This window comes from Heterodontus francisci, chromosome 41, assembly GCF_036365525.1.
Source record: "Heterodontus francisci isolate sHetFra1 chromosome 41, sHetFra1.hap1, whole genome shotgun sequence".
Taxonomy (NCBI): Eukaryota; Metazoa; Chordata; class Chondrichthyes; order Heterodontiformes; family Heterodontidae; genus Heterodontus; species Heterodontus francisci.
The window spans coordinates 5,386,402-5,397,438 of NC_090411.1; positions in this window are offsets into that span (position 1 = coordinate 5,386,402).

Consider the following 11,037-nt stretch of genomic DNA (forward strand, 5'->3'; position numbering starts at 1 on the left):
GGTCAGTGATACAGACACAGTGAGGTCAGTCTGCTTTACGCTGTAGTCAGTGATACAGACACTGTGGGGTCAGTCTGCTCACCCCGGGGTCGGTGATACAGACACATTGGGGTCAGTCTGCTTTACCCCGTGGTCAGTGACACAGACACATTGGGGTCAGTCTGCTTTACGCCAGGGTCAGTGATACAGACACAGTGGGGTCAGTCTGCTTTACCCCGAAGTCAGTGATACAGACACATTGGGGTCAGTCTGCTTTACCCCGTAGTCAGTGATACAGACACAGTGGGGTCAGTCTGCTTTACGCCAGGGTCAGTGATACAGACACAGTGAGGTCAGTCTGCTTTACCCCGGGGTCAGTGATACAGACACATTGGGGTCAGTCTGCTTTATGCCAGGGTCAGTGATACAGACACAGTGGGGTCAGTCTGCTCTCCCCGTGGTCAGTGATATAGACACAGTGGGGTCAGTCTGCTCTCCCCGGGGTCAGTGATACAGACACAGTGAGGTCAGTCTGCTTTACCCCGGGGTCAGTGATACAGACACATTGGGGTCAGTCTGCTTTATGCCAGGGTCAGTGACACAGACACAGTGGGGTCAGTCTGCTTTACCCCGTGGTCAGTGATATAGACACAGTGGGGTCAGTCTGCACTCCCCAGGATCTGTGAAACAGACACAGTGGGGTCAGTCTGCACTCCCCAGGGTCAGTGATACAGACACATTGGGGTCAGTCTGCTCTCCCCGGGGTCAGTGATACAGACACATTGAGGTCAGTCTGCTTTACCCCGTGGTCAGTGATACAGACACATTGGGGTCAGTCTGCACTCCCCAGGATCTGTGAAACAGACACAGTGGGGTCAGTCTGCACTCCCCAGGATCTGTGAAACAGACACAGTGGGGTCAGTCTGCACTCCCCAGGATCTGTGAAAAAGACACAGTGGGGTCAGTCTGCACTCCCCAGGGTCAGTGAAACAGACACAGTGAGGTCAGTCTGCTCTCCCCGGTGTCAGTGATACAGACACAGTGGGGTAAGTCTGCACTCCCCAGGATCTGTGAAACAGACACAGTGGGGTCAGTCTACTCTCCCCGGGGTCAGTGATACAGACACAGTGAGGTCAGTCTGCTCTCCCCGGGGTCAGTGATACAGACACATTGGGGTCAGTCTGCTTTACCCCGGGGTCAGTGATACAGACACAGTGAGGTCAGTCTGCTCTCCCCGGGGTCAGTGATACAGACACAGTGAGGTCAGTCTGCTTTACGCTGTAGTCAGTGATACAGACACTGTGGGGTCAGTCTGCTCACCCCGGGGTCGGTGATACAGACACATTGGGGTCAGTCTGCTTTACCCCGTGGTCAGTGACACAGACACATTGGGGTCAGTCTGCTTTACGCCAGGGTCAGTGATACAGACACAGTGGGGTCAGTCTGCTTTACCCCGAAGTCAGTGATACAGACACATTGGGGTCAGTCTGCTTTACCCCGTAGTCAGTGATACAGACACAGTGGGGTCAGTCTGCTTTACGCCAGGGTCAGTGATACAGACACAGTGAGGTCAGTCTGCTTTACCCCGGGATCAGTGATACAGACACATTGGGGTCAGTCTGCTTTATGCCAGGGTCAGTGATACAGACACAGTGGGGTCAGTCTGCTCTCCCCGTGGTCAGTGATATAGACACAGTGGGGTCAGTCTGCTCTCCCCGGGGTCAGTGATACAGACACAGTGAGGTCAGTCTGCTTTACCCCGGGGTCAGTGATACAGACACATTGGGGTCAGTCTGCTTTATGCCAGGGTCAGTGACACAGACACAGTGGGGTCAGTCTGCTTTACCCCGTGGTCAGTGATATAGACACAGTGGGGTCAGTCTGCACTCCCCAGGATCTGTGAAACAGACACAGTGGGGTCAGTCTGCACTCCCCAGGGTCAGTGATATAGACACATTGGGGTCAGTCTGCTCTCCCCGGGGTCAGTGATACAGACACATTGGGGTCAGTCTGCTTTACCCCGTGGTCAGTGATACAGACACATTGGGGTCAGTCTGCACTCCCCAGGATCTGTGAAACAGACACAGTGGGGTCAGTCTGCACTCCCCAGGATCTGTGAAACAGACACAGTGGGGTCAGTCTGCACTCCCCAGGATCTGTGAAAAAGACACAGTGGGGTCAGTCTGCACTCCCCAGGGTCAGTGAAACAGACACAGTGAGGTCAGTCTGCTCTCCCCGGTGTCAGTGATACAGACACAGTGGGGTAAGTCTGCACTCCCCAGGATCTGTGAAACAGACACAGTGGGGTCAGTCTGCACTCCCCAGGGTCAGTGATGCAGACACATTGGGGTCAGTCTGCTCTCCCCGGGGTCAGTGATACAGACACAGTGGGGTCAGTCTGCTCTCCCCGGGGTCAGTGATACAGACACAGTGAGGTCAGTCTGCTTTACGCTGTAGTCAGTGATACAGACACTGTAGGGTCAGTCTGCTCACCCTGGGGTCGGTGATACAGACACATTGGGGTCAGTCTGCTTTACCCCGTGGTCAGTGACACAGACACATTGGGGTCAGTCTGCTTTACGCCAGGGTCAGTGATACAGACACAGTGGGGTCAGTCTGCTTTACCCCGTAGTCAGTGATACAGACACAGTGGGGTCAGTCTGCTTCACGCCAGGGTCAGTGATACAGACACAGTGAGGTCAGTCTGCTTTACCCCGGGGTCAGTGATACAGACACATTGGGGTCAGTCTGCTTTATGCCAGGGTCAGTGATACAGACACAGTGGGGTCAGTCTGCTCTCCCCGTGGTCAGTGACACAGACACAGTGGGGTCAGTCTGCTTTACCCCGTGGTCAGTGATATAGACACAGTGGGGTCAGTCTGCTCTCCCCGGGGTCAGTGATACAGACACAGTGGGGTCAGCCTGCTTTACGCCAGTTTCAGTGATACAGACACAGTGGCGTCAGTCTACTTTACCCCAGGGTCAGTGATATAGACACAGTGGGGTCAGTCTGCACTCCCCAGGATCTGTGAAACAGACACAGTGGGGTCAGTCTGCACTCCCCAGGGTCAGTGATACAGACACATTGGGGTCAGTCTGCTCTCCCCGGGGTCAGTGATACAGACACATTGGGGTCAGTCTGCTTTACGCCAGGGTCAGTGATACAGACTCAGTGGGGTCAGTCTGCACTCCCCAGGGTTAGTGATACAGACACATTGGGGTCAGTCTGCTCTCCCAAGGGTCAGTGATACAGACACAGTGGGGTCAGTCTGCTTTACGCCAGGGTCAGTGATACAGACACAGTGGGGTCAGTCTGCTTTACCCCGGGGTCAGTGATACAGACTCATCGGGGTCAGTCTGCTTTACCCCGTAGTCAGTGATACAGACACAGTGTGGTCAGTCTGCTTTACTCCGGGGTCAGTGATACAGACACAGTGGGGTCAGTCTGCTCTCCCCGGGGTCAGTGAACCAGACACATTGGGGTCAGTCTACTCTCCCCGAGGTCAGTGATACAGACACATTGGGGTCAGTCTGCTCTCCCCGGGGTCAGTGAACAAGACACAGTGAGGTCAGTCTACTCTCCCCGGGGTCAGTGATACAGACACAGTGGGGCCAGTCTGCTCTCCCCAGGGTCACTGATACAGACACATTGGGGGCAGTCTACTCTCCCCGGGGTCAGTGATACAGACACATTGCGGTCAGTCTACTCTCCCCGGGGTCAGTGATACAGACACAGTGAGGTCAGTCTGCTCTCCCCGGGGTCAGTGATACAGACACATTGCGGTCAGTCTACTCTCCCCGGGGTCAGTGATACAGACACAGTGAGGTCAGTCTGCTCTCCCCGGGGTCAGTGATACAGACACATTGGGGTCAGTCTGCTTTACCCCGTGGTCAGTGATACAGACACATTGGGGTCAGTCTACTCTCCCCGGGGTCAGTGATACAGACACAGTGAGGTCAGTCTACTCTCCCCGGGGTCAGTGATACAGACACTGTGGGGTCAGTCTGCTCTCCCCGGGGTCAGTGATACAGACACATTGGGGTCAGTCTGCTTTACCCCGTGGTCAGTGATACAGACACATTGGGGTCAGTCTGCTTTACGCCAGGGTCAGTGATACAGACACAGTGGGGTCTGTCTGCTTTACCCCGTAGTCAGTGATACAGACACATTGGGGTCAGTCTGCTTTACCCCGTAGTCAGTGATATAGACACAGTGGGGTCAATCTGCTTTACGCCAGGGTCAGTGATACAGACACAGTGAGGTCAGTCTGCTTTACCCCGGGGTCAGTGATACAGACACATTGGGGTCAGTCTGCTTTATGCCAGGGTCAGTGATACAGACACAGTGGGGTCAGTCTGCTCTCCCCGGGGTCAGTGATACAGACACAGTGGGGTCAGTCTGCTTTACCCCGTGGTCAGTGATATAGACACAGTGGGGTCAGTCTGCTCTCCCCGGGGTCAGTCATACAGACACAGTGGGGTCAGCCTGCTTTACGCCAGTTTCAGTGATACAGACACAGTGGCGTCAGTCTACTTTACCCCAGGGTCAGTGATACAGACACATTGCGGTCAGTCTGCTTTATGCCAGGGTCAGTAATACAGACACAGTGAGGTCAGTCTGCTCTCCCCCGGGTCAGTGATACAGACACATTGGGGTCAGTCTGCTCTCCCCGGGGTCAGAGATACAGACACATTGGGGTCAGTCTGCTTTACGCCAGGGTCAGAAAAACAGACACAGTGGGGTCAGTCTGCTCTGCTCGAGGTCAGTGATGCAGACACAGTGGGGTCAGTCTGCTTTACGCCAGGGTCAGTGATACAGACACAGTGGGGTCAGTCTGCTTTTCCCGGGGTCAGTCATACAGACTCATTGGGGTCAGTCTGCTTTACCCTGTAGTCAGTGATACAGACACATTGGGGTCAGGCTGCTCTCCTCGGGGTCAGTGATACAGACACATTGGGGTCAGTCTGCTCTCCTCAGGGTCAGTGATACAGACACATTGGGGTCAGTCTGCTCTCCCCGGGGTCAGTGATCCAGACACATTGGGGTCAGTCTGCTTTCCGCCAGGGTCAGTGATACAGACACAGTGGGGTCAGTCTGCTTTACGCCAGGGTCAGTGATACAGACACAGTGGGGTCAGTCTGCTTTATCCCGGGGTCAGTGATACAGACTCATTGGGGTCAGTCTGCTTTACCCCGTAGTCAGTGATACAGACACAGTGTGGTCAGTCTGCTTTACCCCGGGGTCAGTGATACAGACACAGTGGGGTCAGTCTGCTCTCCCCGGGGTCAGTGAACCAGACACATTGGGGTCAGTCTACTCTCCCCGAGGTCAGTGATACAGACACATTGGGGTCAGTCTGCTCTCCCCGGGGTCAGTGAACCAGACACAGTGAGGTCAGTCTGCTTTACCCCGGGGTCAGTGATACAGACACATTGGGGTCAGTCTACTCTCCCCGGGGTCAGTGAAACAGACACAGTGGGGCCAGTCTGCTCTCCCCGGGGTCACTGATACAGACACATTGGGGTCAGTCTGCTCTCCACAGGGTCAGTGATACAGAGATACAGACACATTGGGGTCAGTCTACGCTCCCCGGGGTCAGTGATACAGACACATTGGGGTCAGTCTGCCATCCCCAGTGTCAGTGTTACAGAGATACAGACACATTGGGGTCAGTCTACTCTCCCCGGGGTTAGTGATACAGATACATTGGGGTCAGTCTACTCTCCCCGGGGTCAGTGATACAGACACAGTGAGGTCAGTCTACTCTCCCCGGGGTCAGTGATACAGACAGAGTGAGGTCAGTCTGCTCTCCCCGGGGTCAGTGATACAGACACAGTGGGGTCAGTCTGCTCTCCCCGGGGTCACTGCTCCAGACACATTGGGGTCATTCTGCTGTCCCCAGGGTCGGTGATACAGACACATTGGGGTCCGTCTGCTCTCCCCAGGGTCAGTGATACAGACACAGTGAGGTCAGTCTGCTTTACACCAGGGTCAGTGATACAGACACAGTGGGGTCAGTCTGCTTTACCCCGTGGTCTGTGATACAGACACAGTGGTGTCAGTCTGCACTCCCCAGGGTCTGTGATACAGACACAGTGGTGTCAGTCTGCACTCCCCAGGGTCAGTGATACAGACACAGTGGGGTCAGTCTGCACTCCCCAGGTTCAGTGATGCAGACACAGTGAGGTCAGTCTGCTTTACCCCGTGGTCAGTGATATAGACACAGTGGGGTCAGTCTGCTCTCCCCGGGGTCAGTGATACAGACACAGTGGGGTCAGCCTGCTTTACGCCAGTTTCAGTGATACAGACACAGTGGCATCAGTCTACTTTACCCCAGGGTCAGTGATATAGACACAGTGGGGTCAGTCTGCACTCCCCAGGATCTGTGAAACAGACACAGTGGGGTCAGTCTGCACTCCCCAGGGTCAGTGATACAGACACATTGGGGTCAGTCTGCTCTCCCCAGGGTCAGTGATACAGACACATTGGGGTCAGTCTGCTTTACGCCAGGGTCAGTGATACAGACTCAGTGGCGTCAGTCTGCACTCCCCAGGGTCAGTGATACAGACACATTGGGGTCAGTCTGCTCTCCCAAGGGTCAGTGATACAGACACAGTGGGGTCAGTCTGCTTTACGCCTGGGTCAGTGATACAGACACAGTGGGGTCAGTCTGCTTTACCCCGGGGTCAGTGATGCAGACTCATTGGGGTCAGTCTGCTTTACCCCGTAGTCAGTGATACAGACACAGTGTGGTCAGTCTGCTTTACCCCGAGGTCAGTGAACCAGACACATTGGGGTCAGTCTACTCTCCCCGAGGTCAGTGATACAGACACATTGGGGTCAGTCTGCTCTCCCCGGGGTCAGTGAACAAGACACAGTGAGGTCAGTCTACTCTCCCCGGGGTCAGTGATACAGACACAGTGGGGCCAGTCTGCTCTCCCCAGGGTCACTGATACAGACACATTGGGGTCAGTCTGCCATCCACAGTGTCAGTGTTACAGAGATACAGACACATTGGGGTCAGTCTATTCTCCCCGGGGTCAGTGATGCAGACACATTGGGGTCAGTCTCCCATCCACAGTGTCAGTGTTACAGAGATACAGACACATTGGGGTCAGTCTACTCTCCCCGGGGTCAGTAATACAGACACATTGCGGTCAGTCTACTCTCCCCGGGGTCAGTGATACAGACACAGTGAGGTCAGTCTGCTCTCCCCGGGGTCAGTGATACAGACACATTGGGGTCAGTCTGCTTTACCCCGTGGTCAGTGATACAGACACATTGGGGTCAGTCTACTCTCCCCGGGGTCAGTGATACAGACACAGTAAGGTCAGTCTACTCTCCCCGGGGTCAGTAATACAGACACTGTGGGGTCAGTCTGCTCTCCCCGGGGTCAGTGATACAGACACATTGGGGTCAGTCTGCTTTACCCCGTGGTCAGTGATACAGACACATTGGGGTCAGTCTGCTTTACGCCAGGGTCAGTGATACAGACACAGTGGGGTCAGTCTGCTTTACCCCGTAGTCAGTGATACAGACTCATTGGGGTCAGTCTGCTTTACCCCGTAGTCAGTGATATAGACACAGTGGGGTCAATCTGCTTTACGCCAGGGTCAGTGATACAGACACAGTGAGGTCAGTCTGCTTTACCCCGGGGTCAGTGATACAGACACATTGGGGTCAGTCTACTCTCCCCGAGGTCAGTGATACAGACACATTGGGGTCAGTCTGCTCTCCCCGGGGTCAGTGAACAAGACACAGTGAGGTCAGTCTACTCTCCCCGGGGTCAGTGATACAGACACAGTGGGGCCAGTCTGCTCTCCCCAGGGTCACTGATACAGACACATTGGGGTCAGTCTGCCATCCACAGTGTCAGTGTTACAGAGATACAGACACATTGGGGTCAGTCTATTCTCCCCGGGGTCAGTGATACAGACACATTGGGGTCAGTCTGCCATCCACAGTGTCAGTGTGACAGAGATACAGACACATTGGGGTCAGTCTACTCTCCCCGGGGTCAGTGATACAGACACATTGCGGTCAGTCTGCTCTCCCCGGGGTCAGTGATACAGACACAGTGAGGTCAGTCTGCTCTCCCCGGGGTCAGTGATACAGACACATTGGGGTCAGTCTGCTTTACCCCGTGGTCAGTGATACAGACACATTGGGGTCAGTCTACTCTCCCCGGGGTCAGTGATACAGACACAGTGAGGTCAGTCTACTCTCCCCGGGGTCAGTGATACAGACACTGTGGGGTCAGTCTGCTCTCCCCGGGGTCAGTGATACAGACACATTGGGGTCAGTCTGCTTTACCCCGTGGTCAGTGATACAGACACATTGGGGTCAGTCTGCTTTACGCCAGGGTCAGTGATACAGACACAGTGGGGTCAGTCTGCTTTACCCCGTCGTCAGTGATACAGACACATTGGGGTCAGTCTGCTTTACCCCGTAGTCAGTGATATAGACACAGTGGGGTCAATCTGCTTTACGCCAGGGTCAGTGATACAGACACAGTGAGGTCAGTCTGCTTTACCCCGGGGTCAGTGATACAGACACATTGGGGTCAGTCTGCTTTACCCCGGGGTCAGTGATACAGACACATTGGGGTCAGTCTGCTTTATGCCAGGGTCAGTGATACAGACACAGTGGGGTCAGTCTGCTCTCCCCGGGGTCAGTGATACAGACACAGTGGGGTCAGTCTGCTTTACCCCGTGGTCAGTGATATAGACACAGTGGGGTCAGTCTGCTCTCCCCGGGGTCAGTCATACAGACACATTGGGGTCAGCCTGCTTTACGCCAGTTTCAGTGATACAGACACAGTGGCGTCAGTCTACTTTACCCCAGGGTCAGTGATACAGACACATTGCGGTCAGTCTGCTTTATGCCAGGGTCAGTAATACAGACACAGTGAGGTCAGTCTGCTCTCCCCCGGGTCAGTGATACAGACACATTGGGGTCAGTCTGCTCTCCCCGGGGTCAGAGATACAGACACATTGGGGTCAGTCTGCTTTACGCCAGGGTCAGAAAAACAGACACAGTGGGGTCAGTCTGCTTTACCCCGGGGTCAGTGATACAGATTCATTGGGGTCAGTCTGCTTTACGCCAGGGTCAGTGATACAGACTCAGTGGGGTCAGTCTGCTCTGCTCGAGGTCAGTGATGCAGACACAGTGGGGTCTGTCTGCTTTACGCCAGGGTCAGTGATACAGACACAGTGGGGTCAGTCTGCTTTACCCCGGGGTCAGTGATACAGACTCATTGGGCTCAGTCTGCTTGACCCTGTAGTCAGTGATACAGACACAGTGAGGTCAGTCTGCTCTCCCCGGGATCAGTGATACAGACACATTGGGGTCAGGCTGCTCTCCTCGGGGTCAGTGATACAGACACATTGGGGTCAGTCTGCTCTCCCCGGGGTCAGTGATACAGACACATTGGGGTCAGTCTGCTCTCCTCAGGGTCAGTGATACAGACACATTGGGGTCAGTCTGCTCTCCCCGGGGTCAGTGATCCAGACGCATTGGGGTCAGTCTGCTTTACGCCAGGGTCAGTGATACAGACTCAGTGGGGTCAGTGTGCACTCCCCAGGGTCAGTGATACAGACACATTGGGGTCAGTCTGCTCTCCCAAGGGTCAGTGATACAGACACAGTGGGGTCAGTCTGCTTTACGCCAGGGTCAGTGATACAGACACAGTGGGGTCAGTCTGCTTTATCCCAGGGTCAGTGATACAGACTCATTGGGGTCAGTCTGCTTTACCCCGTCGTCAGTGATACAGACACAGTGTGGTCAGTCTGCTTTACCCCGGGGTCAGTGATACAGACACAGTGGGGTCAGTCGGCTCTCCCCAGGGTCAGTGAACCAGACACATTGGGGTCAGTCTACTCTCCCCGAGGTCAGTGATACAGACACATTGGGGTCAGTCTACTCTCCCCGGGGTCAGTGAACCAGACACAGTGAGGTCAGTCTGCTTTACCCCGGGGTCAGTGATACAGACACATTGGGGTCAGTCTACTCTCCCCGGGGTCAGTGATACAGACACAGTGGGGCCAGTCTGCTCTCCCCGGGGTCACTGATACAGACACATTGGGGTCAGTCTGCTCTCCCCAGGGTCAGTGATACAGAGATACAGACACATTGGGGTCAGTCTACGCTCCCCGGGGTCAGTGATACAGACACATTGGGGTCAGTCTGCCATCCCCATTGTCAGTGTTACAGAGATACAGACACATTGGGGTCAGTCTACTCTCCCCGGGGTTAGTGATACAGATACATTGGGGTCAGTCTACTCTCCCCGGGGTCAGTGATACAGACACAGTGAGGTCAGTCTGCTCTCCCCGGGGTCAGTGATACAGACACAGTGGGGTCAGTCTGCACTCCCCAGGTTCAGTGATGCAGACACAGTGAGGTCAGTCTGCTTTACGCCAGGGTCAGTGATACAGACACAGTGGGGTCAGTCTGCTCTCCCCAGGGTCAGTGATACAGAGATACAGACACATTGGGGTCAGTCTGCTCTCCCCGGGGTCAGAGATACAGACAAAGTGGGGTCAGTCTGCTCTCCTCTTTGTCAGTGATACAGACACATTGGGGTCAGTCTGCTCTCCCCGGGGTCAGTGATACAGAAACATTGGGGTCAGTCTGCTTTACGCCAGGGTCAGCAATACAGACACAGTGGGGTCAGTCTGCTTTACCCCGGGGTCAGTGATAGAGACTCATTGGGGTCAGTCTGCTTTTCGCCAGGGTCAGTGATACAGACTCAGTGGGGTCAGTCTGCTCTGCTCGAGGTCAGTGATACAGACACAGTGGGGTCAGTCTGCTTTACGCCAGGGTCAGTGATACAGACTCAGAGTGGTCAGTCTGCTTTACCCCGGGGTCAGTGATACAGACTTATTGGGGTCAGTCTGCTTTACCCTGTAGTCAGTGATACAGACACAGTGAGGTCAGTCTGCTTTACCCCGGGGTCAGTGATACAGACACATTGGGGTCAGTCTGCTCTCCCCGGCGTCAGTGATACAGACACAGTGGGGTCAGTCTACTCTCCCCGTGTCACTGATACAGACACA